Source organism: Balearica regulorum, chromosome 3, assembly GCF_011004875.1.
Source record: "Balearica regulorum gibbericeps isolate bBalReg1 chromosome 3, bBalReg1.pri, whole genome shotgun sequence".
In the NCBI taxonomy this organism is placed as follows: Eukaryota; Metazoa; Chordata; class Aves; order Gruiformes; family Gruidae; genus Balearica; species Balearica regulorum.
Genome location: NC_046186.1, coordinates 14,484,098 through 14,505,195, shown reverse-complemented (window position 1 = coordinate 14,505,195; position 21,098 = coordinate 14,484,098).

Here is a 21,098-nt window from a genome sequence, read left to right as displayed (position 1 = left end):
TGAATAATTAAGATAGCCTCAAATCCTTTCCTTTCTCTATCCACCATTCACATTCTTGAGGCACACATGCTTCCTGCGACTGAATTGTGTAAGCTTAAAAGAGATGTTATTTTTAAAAAGAGGCACTGAATGACATGCTGGATGGAAACACTCTGCCCAAGGTCTTGACACAGAAGCAATAAAATAAGCTGGATAAGTTTCTGCTTAACCCCTTTTTCTGCTCTACTGCATACACCTATGCAAAATACAATTGCCGTGGATTTTACCACACTCCATCCAGAGAGAAAAAACAGTGCTCTGAGAGTGATAACTAAGTGAAAATGTTTGCACTTAGTGCTAATGTTGAACTTTCCATTAAAAAAAAAAGATTATTTTTATTTTTAATTTTCAGAAGAGGATTCCAATGTTTGCCATTTTTGACATCAATTTCCCTAATTATTCCCTTAATTATATTCTTTTTAAGACGTTAATTTGCATGTACTGTTTTGAGAGATAAAAATTTAAATCTTAGTCTCACCTAGTCACTCTGTGAAATAGGAAGGTACAGTCAAAATCATGCTAGCTTAAGTTTCAAAAATCAAAGATCAAGTACTGAGTAGCCATAATAAATAAATTATGATGAATTCATACATTTTATAGGTGTATACATCTGTTACATATCTAATTCCCTTCATGAATTATTTATGGCAAAACTGAAATCTGCTTGTGGTATTTTGAAAGCAGAAAAAGTGACCAAATAGGTCAACTAAATTATAAAGTGAGCATTCTTCACTTAGAGTAACTAATTAATGATGTAGTATTTAATATGAGATAAGAAATGGATAGCTATAGATAGTAGATGTTCTTGTTCCAAGCAGTGTTGCTATCATGAGACTCACATTGTGATTTACAGGACTGACAAAGATGGATTTTCACTATTAATTATATCCACAGTAGAATAAAACTTTAATGTAATAAAGTTATATAAGACAAATTCAAATTTCCATCATTTAAAGAGGATTGTCAGTGTACTACCATTCAATGTTGCAATGCTCAGAATTTATCTGTATTCCTGTAGTCCTGGAATTAGCCATTGCCAGGTGCCTGCATTTTCTGCCTGATGAATGGACGGTCAGACACCTGAAACAGGAATTCACAGTGGTTACCACAATAAGTTATGGGTAGGTAGCCATTAGGAGCTATTGAAGAAAGCAGTATGAGATATTCTAAAATTGGTTCCACCTAGTCCTAAGTTAAACAACTATGAGAAAGTGAGTCAGAATATGAAATCGTACCAGCAGGTTCAGACATTTAAAGGGTACAGCTGAAAGAAGAGGCTGTGGGGCTTTTTACCTAAAAGCAGCAAGATTTAGCCGTTTCCCCCCTCCCTTCTCCACCTCTGCCAGCTGTATTTTCTGTAATTAACCCAAGGCATCTCCAAGTTCAGTGAGGTGGTTCTAGAGATTATTTTTCTGCATTATATCAAGGCATTGTCTGCATTATATTTAAGGCTAAGCATTCTACGAGATTCCTGCCCATCTACACATTAAACACAGCAGTATTCAGATCTCATTCTCATGCTGTGTCACCTCTTAATGAGATGAATATTCCCACGGAAACACAGTTCATAAAAACCCCACTTTTATGAACATGTATCTGCAGCATCTGGCTTTCAAATTTGCAGTTACCTCTTTATTTCTATGATAATTATGTTTAAAGTCTTTATGAAATGTAATGACCTGTAATCAAGACCAGCTATTTGCAAAAGCAAAAGAAATTTTAAATTTCATGGGTAGCTCCTCAAAGCTATGAAGACTTTGGACTAACCTTGGAGGGACAGAACTGGAAAGCTGGGTTATTTAGATTGTGTCAAGTGGACTGGTTAAGGACAGAACTGATCACTACAGAGAAAGTAACGCTTAGGAGAGACTGTATGACCTAATATGTCTTTTTCATCTTGCTTAGATTATGTCTTGGGTCAATGCCAAATACAAACCTGTGTCACAATATTCGAAACCCAGTCCCGCCAACAAAGTAATTAAATAGTATAGCCTCTCAAGCCAGGCTTTACATTTCTCTCCTGTGTAGACACAGAGTACGGAAGGGTAAGCACCCGGTTCCCGTCCTGCTCCCCTCTGGCTGACCAGAGGCTGACAAGCCTGAGGTCTTACAGACTCTGGGCTTATAAGTCACCTGTGCGTGCAGAACTGCATGGCAACTTGGATACAAGTGAAAGGTAACTAAGGGTGAGCTGGAAGATGCCGTAGTAGCAAAAACATACAGTGTTGAGCTGTATCTAAATGTATACACTGTGGGTGGGAGAAGGGGTAAGGTGGTGTACGTCTGCTGTCAGCCCGTTCTTCTAATTCTGCTTTTCCCCCACCTCTTCCCCTGCCCTAGTCTGCTACCCAGGATCAGCTCCTTTTCTGCTGCCCAGAAGAAACGTAGGAAGAAAGGCTGGAAAACAGAGGCTTGGCACTGCTCCTACCACAGATAGGGTCAGACGGTGTGTACGGAATAGGAGGGAAGGAGTGTGCTCACAGCTCTCAATATTTGTATCCACTTTTTTCCCCTTCCTCCCTGCTCCCAGCTCTCTCGGACTCTCCTTGTTCATTCCTACCACCCACTCCCTAACTGAAAGCTGTGGCCAATGTTCAATATCACACTTAGTTCTCAGCATGAGACTCACATTTTCTGGCTAAGAATCAAGTAAGTACATTTTTGCTAAGGTTGTAAAATGAAATAACAATTCTACCCCATTGGATGTCAGCATCTCAGCTAATTGTAATTACTCCTTTCATTACGCCAAAAATGTTCTTCTTTCCAGATAAAAATATCTAGCTTTGTCTGAAGCTATTATGTGTATGGATCTCTGACAGTGTTAAAAAAAAAAATGAAAAAAAAATTCCACAGAATGAAAAAAAGGAACTGTTGAGTCCTTTGCAAAATTCTCCAATAGCTTATTTTTCCTAAGTAGATGTCCTCCAGCATTTTTCCACACTCCCCACCTTCCTGGGGAAAAATAAGAAATGTTTTGATGTTGAGATTTTATTCTATGTTCACTTCTGTATTTTATGCTGTTGTAATTACCAGATGTGCTAAGAGCTAGAACAGTGAAAAATTTTCTATGTCTAATCCATTTTATTCAAATATGAATAATGTCAATCTGAGGAATGTTCGCTTTAATCGTTTTGCCAGCCAAATCGCTTCCACAGTGTTCCCATCTCTTTGTACTCCTAAACGCAGTTTAAATAAAACAAATGCGATACCCTAATTTCTCTTCCAAAGTAAACAAACACACTCAGTGTGTTCCAGCCTATATTCCTGCCCTGGTTATAAAACAACTGCCATCTTTTCATTGAGAAGTGTCCCATTAATTAAAAATGAGCATCACTCTGCTGCATCCTGTAGACATATGTATATTGCCTAAAACTGTTCTCTGCACCACCAGCACAATTTTAACGTACTGCAAGATCCACAGCGCATCCTTCTTGCAGCTCATCAGCATGACGTAAAAAAAAAAAAAAAAAAAGTTAGGTTTTAGAAAAAAGGAAGGTAATAAAACTAGTGTATAGTGATAAAAAAAGGACAACATTTCAAAGCAAGCCACAAAAGACAAAGTCAAAGCAGCAGCTGCACCTCACTGGTGATGAGCCCAAGAAGAGTAAAGCACATCTGTTAGTTGCTGTTGCTTTTTTGGCAGGCTTAATGTAAAGCCCTCGGTTGGTAATTTTTAAATACAGCTAAAGCTGTCAGCCTAAAAGATAATTAAATTACTGACAATGTTTTTCACTGCTGTTTTGTTTCAAAAAAGCCAGTGTGGTGGTGGTTGGGGGTTTTTCATTTTCTTTTCTCTGGGAGAACAGGAAGAATATAGTGCCTGTTTGCTAAATGATCACTCATGCCATCAGCCAGCCGAGCTTTGAAAGGCTGTTTAAGGAAACCTCTGCTACCTAGTGTGAAGGATTAAAGAAGACGGAAGATTTGGGCTCAAAGAGGAGAGCGAAGCAAGATTGCAACACCCCTCCCTCTGCATAGAACAATGATGTCAATATTTGGAATAAAGGTTTGCTGCGCTCCTTCTTAGCTGTAGTAGATCTCTTTTAACTGTGGATAAGCCACACTTCATAGTGAATTTTCTGTTTAGATAGGTTTCCTTATGAAAATCTGAGTCACCCTGAACTGCCCAGGCGTAGCTCCTCTCCTGCATTCATGATGTTGGAGACTATGAGATCTCCACTCCTCCAAGTGATTCTATGAGAAAACCGGTACTTGGGGGACCCTGAGAGCAGTAGACAGATATCCTGAGATCCACAGGTGTAGATCAACTCTACCTGCTCCTTGCTTAACAAGGAGAGTGAATCTTGCCTTGTGAGTTTTCTCAGGCAGGTGAGCACCTGGCCCACCCCATCTCCCTCGGCGATTTGCTGAGTGCTCAGAGCACAGTGTGGAAACACACGCTTCCCAGGCACTCACAGACTAGGAAGTCACGTAAGGATATACTCATGCTATCTATTATAAATGACTACCTAGGCATTTTAACTATGATAGTGCTTAAAGCCAAAGAGTTATGGGCAATTTAGATTGCCTACTATTTAATGCTGCCTGACATTTAAAGTCGTTGAAGAGAAGTCATGACACCTAACTTATCAAACATGGCTATATGTATATTAAGTAAATGAAACCATGCTTGGGAATGTTCCTGAGCTCCAGCACACTATCATCTGCACTTATAAACAGTCAGAAGTGTACTTGGCATGGTTTCAGCCTATATCCATTAACACTTTTTTTCCAGTCTAATCCTAGGCACCGTTCAGGGTCTAACATGGGCCAGGCAAAGTTCTCGATGTGGTTGTGACCATCCTGGTCTGGAGACTAACAGCACAGAAAATACTGAAGGGTCTAGTTGGCCAATTGGCCTCAGGGCTAAGAGCAGGCCAACCACTGCTTTATTTACTGTCATAGATATGCCTCAGCAGCAGCAGTGTGCCCAATTTAAACATTTTTTTCCACTGTGTGTAAAGGAAGCCATTCTCAGTGAAATCTGCCTAAAAGGCAGCCAGAACCTCTCACACAGTTACAGCACCAGATTTATAGCAGGCAGCCTAAATACAACTCTTACTGCTATTCAGATGCACAGACCACCACACCTCCCAGGCACAAAAGTAGATGTCGAAATACAGGGTAGGCTGGTATTTTTAATGTCATAATCAGACCTTTACAAGTTGTGAAAAACAGGTGTTTAAATCACCTGGCCATTAAAATCATCTGAATGCCTCCCTCAGATGTTTTCTGGAGAACTGATTTTGCAAGTTACAGGGAAAACAAAACAGAACAAAACAATCAAACAATCAAACAAAAAATATTATAAAACAAAACAAACAAAAAATACCCTTTATATGATATTTAAGAATAGTCAGAAAAGTTAATGAAAAGTATTTTTAGTTATATCAACTACATGCTTCTAAAAATGTCTCTATATCTTTGTGTTTGTAAAGAAGCATAATCAGAAATAAAACCAGCTTTTACAGTTTATACTAATTTCATAACTACTTTTAACTGGAATATTGGATCACAGATTTTATTTGCACTGCCAGTGGCAGTAGGCCATCTTGGATCACTTATTGCGCATAAAACCTATGACAGGATCCCATCTAAACAGACACACGCACAGATGCATACATCCCCCCTCCTCTCTTCTACACTGAAACTCATAAATACACTAAAGTAGAATTACAATGGAAAATAAGATAAGGAATTTCCTCACTGCCTTGGGAGGATGGGTCTTTTAATGACTATCAGTGATATAATTTATATTTCATCATTGTTGTGAAGAAAGTTAAGCCAATTTTCATGTAAATGATTTATTTTCCAACAACGCATTTTCATGATTGATTAAAATGTTTCATAAATTCATACCAAACTAAAGGGTATTTTTGATAAGGACAAATGAGAAAAAAACACTGGAGAAAAACAAAGTATTTTTTTTCCTAAAATTTCCAAATGAAAAATGTTGATTTGGGGGAAGTTCCTTTAAATGTATAAAGTTCTATTTTAGAATTGAACAAAAAATAACAAGAAGAATAAAGTTTCTTTTAGTCCAAATGTTGTTGGGGTTTGTTCATTGCTTTTTCCTTTGTTTTGTTTTTGTTTGTTTTGATTTGTGTTGCAGTGGAGGGATTCCTAGAAGGAAAGGCTGTTTGGACAAGAAAAAAATAATTATAACCAGTTTGAACTTTAAATTTGCACAATTTATTAATCCTGTCAATAATGCAAAATATTATTTGCACAGCAGTGGTCCTGGTCCTACATTTTTTTCTGCATAGATGAATGTGTTTAGTTCTGGTTATGGAATGATAATTTTCAGGGGTTTTCTGCTTGCTTGCATTTTTATTTCTATTGTTTTGTTACCATTTGGTAAGCAGTAATTTGATGATTTTTAAACAATATAAACTAGAAAATAGAAAATCATACTATAGGTTGAAGACACCTATTTCTACTGGTTTTAATTGCTGTAATTCAATTTATACTATTCTCTTTGGGGAAAAATACTTCTTTTTCTTATTTTAAAACTAAAATCTTTTTGATGATTCTGAGGTTTTCTGAATGACTTCAACTGTCTAATGAAACGAGGTGATATTTAGTGCAAGTTAAAGTACAGGGTAGACTCATAATGGAGATGTCGTATCTTCATATAGATTAAACGATAGGGAAAATGTTTGGGATGCTGTAAGTTGCTCACAAAATTCCATGTTTTCTACTTAGGAAGAAAAAGAAAATGTCAGCTTCAGTGGAAGTTGCATCACACCTGAAATTGTTTTCATATGGATAAGTGGTTGTATTTCCTTAAACAGAGCTTTAAACATTAAACAATAATGATTCCATGCAAAGGAAACATCAGTTCATTTCTGTTGAAATAGATTTCTTCAACAAGTAATCCATTCTCCACAGACTGTGGTTTAAGTTAGATTTTGAGAGTGAAACAAGTGGTAGTAACATGAACTATTTACAGAATAGGTACTCGAGTGTGAATGCAATCGTATTAGATACTATGAATTCCCACATTATTATCTTGTATCACCAAAACAATCTTCTTGGCTCTGGTGCCTAGCATTAAGAAGAAGCAATTTAATGTCAGGCTTCTGATTCCTGTTGGAACACAGTATGGAAGGAAACTGCATGTAGCAAACCCCGCATTCACGAGTAAGGGACAAGAGCCAAGAACTGAGACAGTGTGAGCAGTTGCTGGTGAGCAGGAAATCTCATTGGGAGTAGAGCAAGCTCATGTTTGGCTCCTTGGTTAAATGATGTCTAAGGGAGCATCAGTGAGGAGGATGTGCAGAGAGAAACCAGGCAGTTAATGTGTGCAGATTGAGTGCGGCTGCCAGGCCAGGTACAGCAGTGGTGAAGACACACGGCAAAACATGGTTCCCTGCCTGATGTGACCACCTCTGATGCACCGGAGTCTTCAGACCAGACTGACCTACGGTGGTAGAATAATTCCATCCATTCTGTGGTCTACAGGTTATACCCAGTCCTCCCTCCTTTGCTAGGAACTGGGGATGGCGGTGACCATCCTGCAGCAACTGTGGAGCTGCCGAGCAGGGAAAAGACCAGACAAGGAAGCAAAGAGGAAGAGGCATGGTAACTTAACAGGATCTTTGTGAAAACTCTGCGGGTGCAAGAATGCAAGTCCTACATTGAACATAAGGAGGGATGCCCTGAGACAGCACTTTAGCAGAGTGAAGATAGGGTCTGTTTTGACATTGGAGGCAGAAGCTTGTGACTTCCAGAGACAAGAATATTTGTTCTCCACCTGCAGACCTTCAGTTGGAGAATAGGTACAAAGCTCCATACAGCAGGTGAGAACAAGCATCTGAGCTGGCCACGTATGATCAACAGATTCACACTAGTGCCACCAACAGAACGCACCACTTAATGGAGATGTTATACTCCTTTCTGCACACAGTGGAGGCACTTCTCTGCAAATCACACCTGCTGCTTCAAGGGGCTTGCTGTTTGTCTGCAACCAAGGACATCATGGAGAGTGCTGTGGCTCTTCCAACCCTCAGATTACTACCTTTTGTTGTTCATCTGTGGGTGCACCGATGATTCTGCTGAGGAAGACCTTGGATGCATTCAATATGACTCTTGGGACTAGGCTGAATGAAGCAGGAGTCCAGGTGCTGTTTTAGGGAAGCACAAATGGTCCATGGTGAAGAAGGAGGCTTTCAGAGTTTTCTAGGGAAAGTGAGGAAACTGAACTGACTGTACACAAATGAATGTAGCCTGGAAACACATGGGAGGAACTGGAAGTCCATGTGCAGTCACAGACTTGACACCAGTGGGAATATACAGATGTGGTGGGATAGTTTGCATGGCTAGAGCATTCCCATGAATGCAGAATCTTTGGAAAAGGCAGGCAGGGAGGTCAAGGGGATGGAGGTGCTCTCTACAAAAAGGAATGGTTTAACTACATGGAGATCTTCTATGGAATGGGAAAAGGACTGCTCAAGATTTTTAGGAGGAGGATGGTAAGGGAGATATCCTGGTGGGCATCTGCTTCAGACCCCAGGGGATGTGCTCTGCTGGAGCTGTAACTCACAGGTAAAGAACTGGTTGCAGTGTGATAGTCAATGACAGCTTTGCTTGCAGTGACTGTTAGATGGAGGTTCCAGATCCTGAAAGATGGCAAGCTGTAGAACTTGAACTTCAGGAAAGGAGATCAGGGATCTGACAAACAGGATCCCATGCAAGACTGCACTGAGGGAGCCCAGGAGAGCCGGTTGTTCTTCAAGGGCAGTCTCCTGATAGCACGGGAATGGTCTGTTTTGATTGCAGAAAGTAGAGTAGAAAGTAGACTGAGCTCAAATACAAACAAGTATGAAAGTGAAAGTGAGGAGGGGCTATCCAAGAGAATCACCTGGACACTCAAGGATGGAATTAGGAAAAACAAAGACCAGCTGCAGTCAAAGCTGCAGATGGATATCAAGTGCACCACAAAGGCTATCTACAGTTATATCAGCAGCAAAATGATCAAGGAAAATGCTGATTTGATACTTGCTCCTGAGTGGGTTAGGTAACATAGTGACAAAGAACAGAAAACATTGAGAGGTATTGTGCCTTGATCTTCCTGTGCCTCCCAGACCTTTATAATTATTAGCAAAGTTCAGAGGACAAAGATACTACTCATGATAGAGGAGGATCGAGTTAGGGACTAGTTACTTAAATTGAACATAAGAACAAGTGCATAGGACCAAACAGGATGCATCCAAGGGTGATGAGGTCAATGTCATTATGGGACTGTCCTTTATTATCTCGCAAAGATTGTGTAGGTCAGAGAAAATCCCTGATGACTGGAAAAAGATTCCTTCTGGGAACTCCAACAAGCTGGTCGTGCTCCTTATGGCACAACATTTCGAAGAATGAGGAAGAGTAGAAAGTAAATTAAGTGTATGGACTGAAGACAAGTGATGACCTTTCATAGCATTCATTCTCATAAAGGTTTTAGACTTTGAGTTATTTGTAACGTCAAATTCCATATTTTAGTTTCCAACACAATTTTTTACACCTTCTACTATATCCATGAATGATAACGTGGATTTTACATTTAATTTAAGTGCTTATTCTGCTGGATCTTCCTTCTGCTGGAAGCGCTGAAGACATTTAAGCTCCCACTCCTCAAATCACGACCTAGGTAGTTTCAAGGTTGCCATAGCTACCCACGATTTTGTGTATTCCTTCTGAAGGACTGAAGAGATAAGCCAGCTGATGCGTATAGTTGAAGATCCATGTCCCGTAGCTTTCCCCCGTCATTAATGCAGTAGAATAAATGTTAAATTTTGATGATATATAGTGGTTATGGATCATCAACACCATGTTGTGTGCCTTACATTGCTGTTGCTCACATCGGTTCTGCTGCATTCCAGGCCTTCCATGACCGCAGAGGTTATGTGTTATGGGATTTGTCTGATCGTAATTACTTTACCATTAAATTCTTTCTCATAAAATCATTTAGGACTCGATGACTCTGTCTAAATGAAGTTAGAAGCTGTATCAGGAGCCGTGCAAAAGACATTGTATTTGAGGAGTTAATGATTTTGAGTAGGTCAGTATTGGGCCTTCTTAGGGCTTTAGAAGCCCACATGTTATCATGAGTAGCCATTGCATGGAAGCCTGCTGGAGTGCCCCGTGCTGGGCTATGCTGCACATAGGCGGGTGTTGTGACAGAGATAACAGTCCAACCAGTCAGCATATTTTCTCTTAGCTGAACACTTTACTAATATAATCTGTGATTTAAAATACTTTTGGGAAAGGTGAACTGTATGTGGGTCAAGGGGTGAAATGTAGTGATCCTGACCAGGAGACCACTGTACATCGAGGTGTGAGCCATCCAGATAACAGTTAACCTGAGTAGGACCAGGTCTGTGTTGTGCTGCGCTGTGCTACAGGTACAGCGTGACCTTCAGGCTGTGCTGTTCTGCACAAATCCCTTGGACGCAGGATCGACTCAGCCAGCTCATTGCATCAGAGGAGGCTTCAGGCAGCTCCCACTCAGTGCCTGCAATTACACCACCTCTGTGGCCTTGCCTTTATCTAAAAGTGCAGTAAGAAGTCCTCATGCAAGCATCCTTTATGAACAGAGTTGTTTTCCTGTAAGAAAATTATACAATAGCTGAAAGGACCAAAAAAGGGAAACCTCTCCATGGAAGGCATCTGCATAGTGTGCTGTGGGAAAGTCCATCTGGGGTCCATCCAATGCTGCACAAATGCAGGTTACCTGGCATCTGAAGGGACAGAAGATTTACTTTCTATCTGTATTCATCTTTTTATTCTATCTTATTAAAACAGTTATTTTATTAAGCCATTTGTTGTTGGGCCTTTCTTATTGAGATCCAGAAACAACCTTGCATCATTTCTCTCCCACCTCACCTCCTTCCCCAGTGCAGAACAGAAACCTACTTAATAAATGCAGATTTCTGTCTCAGCAAGCATGGAATTGGTTTATATCTTTATTGTTTTCCACTGTTTGCTCCACAAACTTAGCTCTCCAAAAAAGTCAAGACAGAGATTTAGTTCTGCTTAGGCTCCTATTATTCAAACCCATCAACATTTTACATTAAACATTTTCAGAAATATAGGTGAGCAGTATGAAAAAAATCACACTCAATCCCCTGCACATAGAAAAGGAAGGATCTCTATAGATCTTTAAAGGTGAAGTAAGTTGGCACCCACTTCAAATACAGCTTTGCTGACTGCACTGGTCTGCTACCACAGGTATTGAACTTCTCAGATACAAGGACTTGACTGCTGCACCAGATATTGATGACTCTTCAGGTATCTCCTCATTGCTCTTTAGCATATAGATCAAAAAGACCTGATAACCAGTTAATGAAGGTTGCTTTGGCTAACTCAACTCATTATGATTGAAACATGTTAGCAAATGTTAGCTCCCTGCCCCAAAAGCAGGTTAGTTACATATGGAGTAACTTCTTACACAGAGTTATGGTGGGAACTATCAATGGGGAGATGGGTTTATTTTTGTTTCAGCCAGCTCAGACTCACACACATGTTACAGACTAATAATTTCATCAAGTTGCCTATGTCAGGAGCACCATTATTCCAGGTTCTGCAGGCAGTGCAGTAAAAAAGTATCTCCAGAGGGTGTTATCTTACCAAAGATCTGAATTGCCTTTTGGGATATAACAGGAATATAACTGGATATAACTTTTTGGCTATAACTACAGTAGGAATCAAGGATGTATAGGCTTCCCATTGATATGGACCAAGTGTAAAGATAAACTTTTAAAGATAAACTGTTTAAAGGTAGGGGGGTAAATCTGATCACCTGGAGTAGATCCCGCTACCTGAGGTATGTAGGATTAAAATTCCAGAGCTATGAGCAATCAGAATCACCATTCCTCTTCAGCGTTTTTAGGAGCAACTCTGCTAATTGGCTTTCATGCACAGGTCATGCTGAGTCTTTCTCACAAAAAGTGTTTCATTCCTTCAGAAATATCTTGTCACAGTTATCCACTGCCCAGGTGTAGCATCACATGATGGTGCATGTGATATTTGCTAAACAACTAGTTACGTGGAGAATATTATTAGGAATGTCTGTCTTCCCAGTGCCATTTTGGTGTCTTTTATTTCCGTAATTATTCCCCTATGTTAGAACAATTAGAATTTTCACAGATTCACAGATTCACAGATTTGTAGGGGTTGGAAGGGACCTCTGGGGATCATCTAGTCCAACCCCCCGCTAGAGCAGGATCACCTAAAGCAGGTTGCACAGGATTGCATCCAGGTGAGTTTTGAATATCTCCAGAGAAGGAGACTCCACAATCTCTCTGGGCAGCGTGTTCCAGTGCTTGGTCACCCTCAAAGTAAAGAAGTTTTTCCTCATATTGAGATGGAACTGCCTGTGTTCCAGTTTGTGCCGGTTGCCCCTTGTCCTGTCACTGGGCACCATTGAGAAGAGTCTGGCTCCATCCTCTAGACATCCACCCTTTAGATATTTATAAGCATTAATAAGATCCTCTCTCAGTCTTCTCCAGACTAAACAGACCCAGCTCTCTCAGCCTTTCCTCATAAGAGAGATGCTCAAGTCCCGTAATCATCCTCGTAGCCCTCCTCTGGACTGTCTCCAGTAGTTCCCTGTCTTTCTTGAACTGGGGAGCCCAGAAATGGACACAGTACTCCAGATATGGCCTCACCAGGGCAGAGTAGAGGGGGAGGATAACCTCCCTTGATCTGCTGGCCACACTCTTCTTAATGCACCCCAGGACACCATTGGCCTTTTTGGCCACGAGGGCACATTTTTGGCTCATGGAGAGCTTGTTGTCCACCAGGACTCCCAGGCCCTTCTCTGCAGCACTGCTTCCTAGCAGGTCAACCCCTAACCTGTACTGGTGCTTGGGGTTATTCCTCCCTAGGTGCAGAACCCTACATTTGCCCTTGTTGAATTTAATTTAGTTCCTCTCTGCCCAGCTCTCTAGTCTGCCCAGGTCTCACTGAATGGCAGCACAGCCTTCTGGTGTGTCGGCCACACTTCCCAGTTTAGTATCATCAGCAAACTTACTGAGGGTACACTCTGTCCCCTCGTCCAGGTCATTGATGAATATGTTGAATAAGACTGGACCCAGAACTGACCCTCGGGGCACACCACTATTTTGAACATTGCATATTTCTACACCTACTGGAAGTTTAAAAAATAAAAATAACAATAAACAGTAAATATATTTAGTTATAAAAAGCTGGATATGCTCATTTTTCTGAATCTCTTGAAGAACAAGGCACTGTTTCAGGAACTTGAGATCTGGGACACTGCTGCTTTTGTGCTGCATTATCTCAGCCTCCTGGTTTAGTGCTCTATTCTAATATTAGGCAGCTTCATCATCCCTGTTGAAATCAACAACGAAATATATATCCTTTTTTTGTTGTTGTTGCCTTCAAAATCAAAAAAAAGATAGCTTAATTTTGATCATGTTCCAGCAGCGCTCACATAAAACATATGCATCACAGCTTACCCAGATTTCTTCATCTCATTCACTCTTCTCTTCAAGCAGCCTGTCCAAGAGACTGATGGAAGAGCGGTGATGTTAAGTTTATCTCCATTTGGCTGCCTGCCTGGTTGGCTAGGAAGGAACCAGGAGCCTCAGATTCCCTCACAGCTCCTCAAAAGCGTGATCTCACAGACATTTCTGCCTCCTGTCCTGACATTTGGGCTGGTTCAGCAGGGGCCACCACCACCACCCAATGGACTGGGGCAGCAGATGTGTGAACTGACATATAATCAGGGTTAAACTCGCCTTTTTCTAGTGAGTTTTGGGATTTGAGGTTTGTTCTCCAAATAGCAACTAAACTAAATGTTTAATCATTAAATGACTTCTTAAAAAAGAATTAGCTCTCTATTCGCTCTTCTAGGTCTTATTATAAAATGTGATTTTTAGAGGGTGGAAAATAGCTTTGGCTAAATCCTGAGTTTCATTTAGGATATGATGCTCAGTGCTCTGCTGTTTTCCCCTCCCTGATGCATCATTTTCCTCCCAGCTTATTCTTTTTCTTTCCTATTTTTGTTCTTTCAGATTCCTGCCTAATAGCCTGGCTCAGACTGCCAAATCAATTCTATTTCTTCTATTACTGCTGGGAATGTATGACTAGAAGACCAAACAAAAAGCAATGACTTCAATGGATTGACACTGGAAGAAGTTTTTCAGTCCTCAGACTGGCTGCTAAGACCTTATGCTGCGTCAGTAATATCCATCAGTAAGGTTCAAATGAAAGAAAACCATTTCCATTTTCTGTCTCTGAGACTGTTCTTCCTAGCATTTTATTTAAGATCATCCTGCGTTATTTTAGAGGGAAGTTTAACAATAGATTGAGACTGTCTAACCTGGCTTTGTCTTCATCCCAAGAAAAAGTGTCAATATGCAAAGAAAACTGCCAGATAAAAGAAGCACTTTTTCCTGTGTAAGGAAAAGTGAATAATGAACACAGTTAACACCCTCACCACCCCACCTTCCCCCTACCACCCCCCCCAAAAAAAAAAAAGCTTTGCTCACTTATTTTAATTACAAATAACCTGTTTTCTTTCCTTTCCCCCCTCACCCCCCATACTAATGTAAGATTTAAAGAATGTGCATTGGTAGCTGCTACAGTGGAAGTTTCTTCCAGTGCTTTAACGCGATATCCCAAACTAAATCTCACATTTTAATACAGTAACAATGAGTAAAGATGGTATTAATCTCTTATCTCAAAAACCACTTTTATCAACACAACAGAAATAAAGGAGTTCCTCAAATCCTCTGAGTAGTCATGCAAAAAAGAACACAGCTGAGTGCTTTCAGTAGTAGTTAACAGTATAAATAACCTATTGTAGTACCTATTGGCATGCAAGGAAATGCAGCCTTGAGGAGAAGGACTTGGCGGTATTGATTGATGAGAAGCTCAGCATGAGCCGGCAGTGTGCGCTTGCAGCCCAGAAAGCCAACCGTGTCCTGGGCTGCATCAAAAGAGGTCGAGGGAGGTGATCCTGCCCCTCTACTCCGCTCTCGTGAGACCCCACCTGCAGTACTGCGTCCAGCTCTGGGGGCCCCAGTACAGGAGAGACATGGAGCTGTTGGAGAGAGTCCAGGGGAGGGCCAGGAAGCTGATCAGAGGGCTGGAGCACCTCTCCTGTGAGGACAGGCTGAGAGAGTTGGGGTTGTTCAGCCTAGAGAAGAGAAGGCTCCAGGGAGATCTAATTGCGGCTTACCAGTACCTGAAGGGGACCTACAGGAAAGATGGTGAGGGACTGTTTATCAGGGAGTGTAGTGACAGGACAAGGGGGAATGGGTTTAAGCTGAAGGAGGGTCGATTTAGATTAGATGTTAGAAAGAAATTCTTTACTGTGAGAGTGGAACAGGTTGCCCAAAGAGGTTATGGATGCCCCATCCCTGGAAGTGTTTAAGACCAGGTTGGATGGGGCTTTGGGCAACGTGGTCTAGTGGAGGGTGTCCCTGCCCACAGCAGGGGGGTTGGAACTAGATGATCTTTGAGGTCCCTTCCAACCCAACCATTCTGTGGTTCTATGATTCTATGAAAACGAAATATTTAAGGTGAACTCACAGAATGGAACTTGGTTCAACAAGGGCTACAAAATGTATCTTTTGACCTGTCATGTGTTACCAAAATTTGATACTGATTTTAAATGGAGCTTCAGTAGGATTAAATATAATACATGATGTATCAGTGAAAAAAAATCTAGCATAAGACAGGCCTTGATGAGGAACAGTTGCATGTACATTAATGGCATAATTAGCTAAATGATCAAACTCTGAGAACCCAGAGTTAAACCCAGAACTCCTTATGAGAAATGAATTATTTTCTACATCACTAAGAAATTAGATTGACCTTGTCTCAAGCTTTTACAATTTCATACTATTTCAGTACATAATTAACTGGAGAAAAAATATTAATGAGAGTCATGTTTGTGACTAATATCAGTATGGCTGTGTAAAATTTCACTTATAATCTATGAGCCCTGGGAATAATAAAGTATTAAAAGTGAATATTTTATAATACAACAAGATGAAGAGTTACACATCTGTGCCAGCTCAAAAGCTTTAAAACTACATTTTTTTTCCTAGTAAATGTCACATTGATATTTCATGGTTCCTATGGAGTATGTGGTTTATGGAGAGCAGCTTAAGTGAATTTGCATTGCCATGGTACCTATCATAGAACCAACACAGTGCAACACAGAGTTTAATCTCCTTTGCTGGAACTGCACAGGAGAAGACTTTTAGGCAGCTTTAATGGTAGCTTAGTTCTAAAGCTACACAAATCAGTGGGATTTAATGACACTTCTAGAACCATGAGAATGGAGTTTTATACAATCAGAACTTTAAACCATGAATAATTCTCCCATGTAGTGGCCTCGTTTATTTTTATCTGGTTTTCTTTCCCCTTGTCCACAGCAATCAGGTTGGTCAAGCATGATTTACCTTTGGTAAATCCACACTGCCTGTTCTCAGTCATCTTCTTTTCCATCACACGCCCAAAAATGACTTCCAAGAGGATTTTCTCTATGATTTTCTGAGGGACTGAACTAAGACTTCCAGGCCTACAGTTTTCGGGATCATCCTTCTGGCCTTTTCTAAAGATGTCTACAACATTTGCATTTCTATAGTCACTGGGGTCCTCCCCCAGTCTTCACAACATTTAAAAGATGGTAAAGAGCAGCCTTGCAAGAGCATTGCCAGTTGTCTCAGCACCCTCAGGTGCAACCTGTCAGGTTCCATGGACCTGAATAGGTCAAGTTCTCTCACATAATCCCTGGTTCAGTCCTTATCCTCTTCTCCTCCTTGAACCAATCCCTCAAGCACAGAAGCCCGGGAGACTGAAACAGTGAAGACTAAGGCTAAGAAGGCCTCATCTGTGCCTGCTGTCAACCAAAATACCCACCCCATTCAGCAAAAGGCTCACATTTTCCTTGTTCGGCCCTTATGGTCTTAGGTAGGAATTTACCGCTATCATATGACAGTAAGATTTGGACACATCTGGCTAAACGAGCATGTGGCCAACAGTGAATGCAGAAAAATAGACACTTTGTGATGCAAGCCAACTCACACACCAGTAGACCCTAAAAGTGTCTGTTTCTTTCCATTCCCTTAAAAACTCTATCTCATCCCATTCCCTAAGGCAACTAATTGGTGATTTGAATCTTGCTATCTGCCCTCCTGAAAAAAAAAAAAAAGGGTGGTCAAGGAGGCACAGAAGCAGTAAACACAGCAGACAGCTATCTGATAATAAGGTGAGAGTGAGGACAAAATTAGAACTCCAGTAGGAAAATGTCACAAGCTTATGAACTGCTGTAAAGCCCTGTGTATGCCTTGCAACAGAACTGGAAGCTGAAGTGTCTCCATTGTTTCCACAAGTTCAGCCAGGCTAGTATCTCACAGGGCTCCATTCCCAGAAAGATCCATCTGTTATCAAACCCCCTTTTTTGTTTAATCTTGCTAATTCTAAATCTACTGGATAGTTCCCCTTTTGGCTTACACTGCTTATCCCTTCATTCTGGTACCCATGGCAGTTTCCCATTTGGTGACAAATGTATATATCTTCTGATTGATTCAATTACTGTTGCCTCTTAGTACCTTGTGGGAGGGATAGATTACATCTCATAGTAAAGGACAATTAATAAAGTACTTTTTTTTTAAATGCACCACCATTTCTAGGGGAGTAATTGGGGTACTTTTAGAGGAAATAATGTCTCCCCGGTTTGATTCTACTTAGCCTATCCCTAATGTGATTTTCTTTATAGTTAAAAGATGAAGTTCAGTGATTCAAGAAATATTTTATTTAAAATGATGTAAAGAACAAGAGACCCCAGATCATCTCTGCTCTGCTGCAAGTTAAAGGAACCTCAGCTTGCAAAACTACTTGACAGTAATGAAGCTACCGGATGTATGCTAGCTTCAGTTTGGCCTAGCAAACTTTAGGTTCACCACGAAGAAAAGGTTTCTTTACAAATGAGGTCAGGAAGCCCTCAAAGACTAAACAATGACCCTTCAGCTTTGTTACTACTGTTATGAATAGAAGCAGGCTCATAATACAGTTGGAGATGAAAGGCAGGAAGATGCAATACATAATTCACAGAATCAGCCTTCTTCCCATCCTTTTGCTATTATGAGAAGAGTTTCTTGTTGTGTACCATCTGCCAGCTGTATGAACAAGTGTAATTGCACACACAGATACAATCCAATGATGGCAACAAAACCTAGAGCAGAAGAGATATGTCAATAAACATGTAAAACTTTATAATAGATTGGGTTTAGGCTCTTTCCTCAGAAATTATACATAAGGCATATGACTTTTCCAGTCATCCAAATAGTTTCATTTCTGTTCTTTCCAAGTTGTTTATTTAGGTTGTAAGACATTAAATACTTCCAAAGGAAGTTAATTTGATGCTTCATTTAACTCATAAAACTAATTTATATGAATGGGGATCAGACTCTGTTCACTCATAGAAGTTAACACATACACTGAAAAGTGAAATGAAAACAATAATCTCATTAGTATTTCTTTACAGATGATTCAATATGCTGTGCATTTCCCATCAACTTTTATTATGGTCTAAAGTGTCCTGAGAACACTGTATAACTAACTGAGTTTGTTTTTAAGTAGGCAGCAGTTCTTTACAACATCCCCAAATTTCCATTAGGATTCCTCTTTGAATTGGAGGTGTGTACATACCTAATGCCTTCTTCAGCACACTTTGGTTTCTTTTTGCTAGAGCTGAATCAAGTCATTGCAGTGATCAAAGTATTAAATACTTGGAAACAAATTTATTTCATACATCCTTTTACTTTAATACACTTGCACCAACAGAAGGCGACAGTAAATTTGCATTTTTCTTTTCCTCCAGGTTTCTAACTATTTTGATATACGGAGTTGTCATTTCTCTGGTAGTTAAAAATCCTCTTTCAGGCTCTTCCATGATGAAGTCACTGCTAATGTAAATTTATAAAATATATGTGCTTCTTAGGTTCAGGCATGATCTGCTGGCATTTGGGGAAGTGTTTTCACTGTATAGATCCAAGAATCTGCAGGATGCATAGAGCAGCAACAGCCTCTATAGGATTTTTGCATTGCCATTTGGGAGAAATGGGTTCCTCCACAAAGAAATTCAGAGACTATATGAGTCTCTTGTGTAGCTTAGAAACAGAGACATTAATGGGAGGTGCGAGGTTATCTAGCAGTTGGGTAGTTTTGGACTCCCCTTCTTATCTGTCACTTTCCCATGGCTCATAGTATAACCTTGCACTCAAAAGCTGTTGCTTATGGCAGGATTCAGAAGCATGTTTTCTGCTTACAGTGTAGTAGCAAGAAAAAAATACTCCAGGGTGCTGCAAGTGTGAGGAACTAATGAAAGTTTTAAGTCTGATACTGCTGGAGTTAGTTAGGAACCGATATGCAGCGCTGCAAAGCTGTGATCCCAAGCTTTTTGTTGGTGTATACAGGAATAATCTCTGGCTTCAGGGGTCCTTAAGCAGAGCAAAGTGCTGAGAGGAAAGTATCTGATAAATCAGGATAATGTAGTTTTAAGTTCTGGTATCTCATTACCTGTCATGGCTCTTAGAATTCAAGCCAGGCCGGGGGAGCTGAAAGATATCAGATCTCAAAACTAATCCTGTTTTCTTGTCTTCATTCTATATCAGTAAGTGCTTCCTTCTGTTGCTGCTATTACTGTAAGTAAATTAAATAGGTTTTTCCTTCCTGCCACTGATAAGCAGAAGCCTGGGGTATGGACTGGAGGGTGCACTGACTCCAAGTCTTTGGTAGAAACTATGGAAAAGAGAAAAGTATGTACATCCAACAGCGTACCTTCCTTATTAACACATTAACATGATACCTGGGGTGCAGTGGAAGTTCACCTTTTTTTTTCTGTGCCTGTGTGCCCCTTGTGTCTCTGAAAATCTTTATCCATGTTGCTTTCAGCCCAAGTGCTATGTATTCCATTTTTGTCACCTCTGCCAATATTGCGTGCTTTGTTCAATCATTTATCTTGGGAGGTCTTCTGCCACCAAGATGAATGGTGTGTTCATTTATTTCCTTGTCTCTGGTCCACATGGAGGACATACTTAAAAATGTCAGCTGTTTTGTCTTCTATCCTTCTATTGGGTTTTTTTCCCCCTTGTTCATAGTGATTCTGTCGTCAGCTCTTCTACTATTTTTGTTTAATTACAGTCGCATTCTACATTCCTACTGTATCTGCTAATTAACAAATCTCTCCAACTATATAAGAGATGAAAAGCATCTATTTAAAATCCTACTGATTTCTCTTTTCCTCTTTCACTTTTTTTCTTAGGAGTGTGAAAAAACTTCCCCTCCATATAAACCCATATGGCTGGCTAAAATTAATGTCAAACTGATTAAATTCACAATCCTAGTTAGATCCCTAATTAATTGTTGTTAGCATTCTTTAGTACCTGAGGTTTATCATAACAAAATATTGCATCCTTAGAAGCTAAACATTATCACATTAAAATAATAATAGTAAGGCATAAATTCTTACAAACATTGAGACTTTGGAAACAAGAAAGAAACACAAAACCTCTTCTTTTTGTCCAGAATGAGTTTAACAGGAGCAGCAGCTGTGTTAGCCTCCCCCACTGCCTGCAAATGTGATTACATCTGAGTCAGAAGGACCCTGCTTCAAAGAAATAAGATATTTTAAGTTCTCTGCTGAAATCTACAACTAAAGTGCAACATATTAGAAACAGCAAGGTAAAACCAAATACACTTTAAAAATGTGCTCAGGGTAACAACTGCCTCCCGATTACACCTCACTGAATTTGAAAATAATCACCTGAAGCCCACTGGACTTTTGCAGAATTTTCTCTCATTATTTCACCACTGGACGTTTCACTTACAATGACTGTTTTTCTGAATCTGAACTTTGACATTTTTTATGTCAATGAACTTCCAATCAACCTTGAAGAGCTGTAGTCACCACTACATACAGTCACAGAGCTACACGACATGACAAATTGTTCCTTTTGCACTATAACACTACAAATTTTCTTTAGGAATGAAATACAGAGAAAATGTAGTCTAGGGGCTTTGATAATTGA